This window comes from Pterocles gutturalis, unplaced genomic scaffold (genome assembly GCF_000699245.1).
Source record: "Pterocles gutturalis isolate BGI_N339 unplaced genomic scaffold, ASM69924v1 scaffold15480, whole genome shotgun sequence".
In the NCBI taxonomy this organism is placed as follows: Eukaryota; Metazoa; Chordata; class Aves; order Pterocliformes; family Pteroclidae; genus Pterocles; species Pterocles gutturalis.
In genome coordinates, this window is record NW_010146102.1 from 598 (window position 1) to 3,053 (window position 2,456).

The window sequence follows — 2,456 nt, forward strand, 5'->3', positions numbered from 1 at the left end:
TCACCATCATGGAGCGCACCACCATGGAGCTCAGCACCGTGGGAGCCCAGCACCCTGGAGCCCAAGAACCATGGAGCCTGGCACCATGGAGCCCAAGAACTGTGGAGCCCAGCACCGTGGAGCCCAGCACCATGGATCCTGTCCCTGTGGAGCTCGGCACCATGGAGCCCATCCCTGTGGAGCCTGGCACCATGAAGCTCAGCACCATGAAGGTCAGCACCATGAAGCTCAGCACCATGAAGCCCATCCCCATGGCACCCAGCACCATGAAGCCCAGCACCATAAAGCCCAGCAATGTAGAACCAAGCACAGTGGAGCCCAGCACCGTGGAGCCCAGCCTCCTCTCCCCACCTGCCCACCGGAGCAGCGGGGCTCCCTGGCATGGTGTGCTGCTGGACAGTCCCCATTGCAAACCTGCCCTGGTGCAGCCGGGGCTGGAGGTGCAAACAAATCCCCCCTGACTTCGCTTTTCTAGGGCTGACAACCACAACCAGCACCTCCCCTTCCCCAAGCTGCCTTGCCCTCTATTTCCATATGGATTTTACTACGCATCTGAGATGGAAGTTTCGAAAAGCAAATTTCCTATGAGAGCACAGAAAACCTTGTCGGGCTCGGTGCTGGGACCCAAAATAGGATGTGATTACCACCTCAGCCCCGGAGCGACCTCCATCCAAGCATCTCCAGCAAGTTTCCCCACCTCCCCTTGTTCAAATTGACTCCAAAGAATCACAAAGTTTGGCTGACAAAAACCTAACTCAAAATAGTTTGTCTTCAAGTACAATTTAGAAATGAGAAATGAGGCTGGAAGGAAATGACAGGAAGGGTGTTAGAGGAGAAAACGGCAGGGTTTGGAGAGAAAACCAAAGCCAGTGCACAGAATGGGTATCCAGTTGAAAATTCCCTGTAAAAAGTAAAATGTCTGTTTCCTGCGGCTTTCCCACAGGGCTGGAAGCCTCAGCCCATGGAAATGCATTTCTGAACTTCAGGTCTTCTCACTCTCACTCTACCCAGCCAACCATTTCTAGACACCTCTGGAGGAAGCCGCCGCTTTCCCATCCAACTGTATCTTCTCTCAAGCATCTGAATTTCCCTTGACACGTCTGCTCTCTGCCTGCCACGCTGCACCTCAGCAAACACCAGCGCGTTGGGTTTTTTGTTGCATTTTGGGGATGCGGCAGCATTTCTGCCCTTGTGGCTTTGCCCAGAGGAACACCAATGGGCTGATGAACCCCTGCTGCCACTCGGATGCCGGGTATCGCCCTGACCGCAGGCATCCCGCCTGCCTGCCTGCCCGCTGGTGGGTACCAACCTGGCCACGGTGCAATGGGAGCTGGCCAGATACTCATGAAATCTTATTGTGAGCGTTCGTTAAGACTGCACATGCTCCCAAGGAGATGTTCACCCAGAGGACACGAGGATTTCGATCACCTGTAGCAGAAGGTGACCACCAGAGACCCCTCATGCCCACCCTGCTGAGGAGTGCATGCCTAATAGATATGCAAATATGTTAATGAGGTCCAAGAAATGGTTTGAATACGCATGTAATTCTAGGAAATGTAACGAATATGCAGAACAACCAGACTATACAAGTGAAAACTGCTCTGACCCCAGTGGCACTTGCTTTGAGAAATTATATTTCCGAGTGCCCCAATGTTGTGAGTAAAGAAATCCTGCTTTCTAAAACTCCAAAATGAGTCTTAGCAAGTTTATTTCATTGGTTTTTGGTATCAGAGCAAGCTGGCTGCCCGGGGCTGCCTGGGCTGTGAGATTTCCAGGGATGCTGCAGGATTTCCAGGGACGCTGTGGAAGCCTGTTCCTGGCTGGGGAAGTGTGTGGGGTGAGCGGGACCACAGCCGCCCACGCCGGCCCACGCAGAGGAGTGCAGGGAGCGATTCCTCCCCGCGTGGCCCTCCCCAGCTTGTGTGCCAGCGAAGCTACAATGGGCTCTTTGAGCAGGGGCAGCTGACAGAGCGCTGGCAGCGATGCTGGAAGTAGAAATTTGCAGCTGGGGGGAAAAAAAAGCAAATTCATTTCCAGGAGCTGTAGGGGAACCGAGTGCCAATTTCCAAAACAAAACTGCCATTTCTCCGCAAGGCTGACAGTTGCCTGGGAGCCAGAGGGAGGACAGGCTGCTGCTTTCAACTTCAAACACTGCCGGATTAACACTTTCCTGCCGGCATGGCACAGCCGGTGCCAACACGCGGGAAACCTCACAAGGAGCAGGGGGGGCACCTTGAACCCATCTCCGGCAGCATCGAACACCATGGACACGGGCTTTCTCCACCCCAGGATGCTGGTGCATGGCTGGGGAATGGGGTGAGATGGCTGTGCCCCTGCTCCTGCTCCTGCAGGTCCCCGCTTCGGGCTTTGGGAAGGGCTGAACCTCCCCACAAGCTCCCTGGGCTCTGCCCGCTCTCTGCCCATCTCCCGCAACCCCGTGCCTGCCCTCTGCCCAT

The 2,456-nt window shown here is 55.1% G+C and overlaps 1 protein-coding gene across 1 annotated transcript in view; it reads right to left on the bottom strand.

The window, feature by feature from the left end:
* Positions 1–2,456, bottom strand: part of LOC104470629 (diacylglycerol kinase beta-like) — a gene marked incomplete at its 3' end in the record, with an annotated part of 8,934 nt that overhangs the window by 238 nt on the left and 6,240 nt on the right. The gene's annotated exons all lie outside the window — the stretch shown is intronic.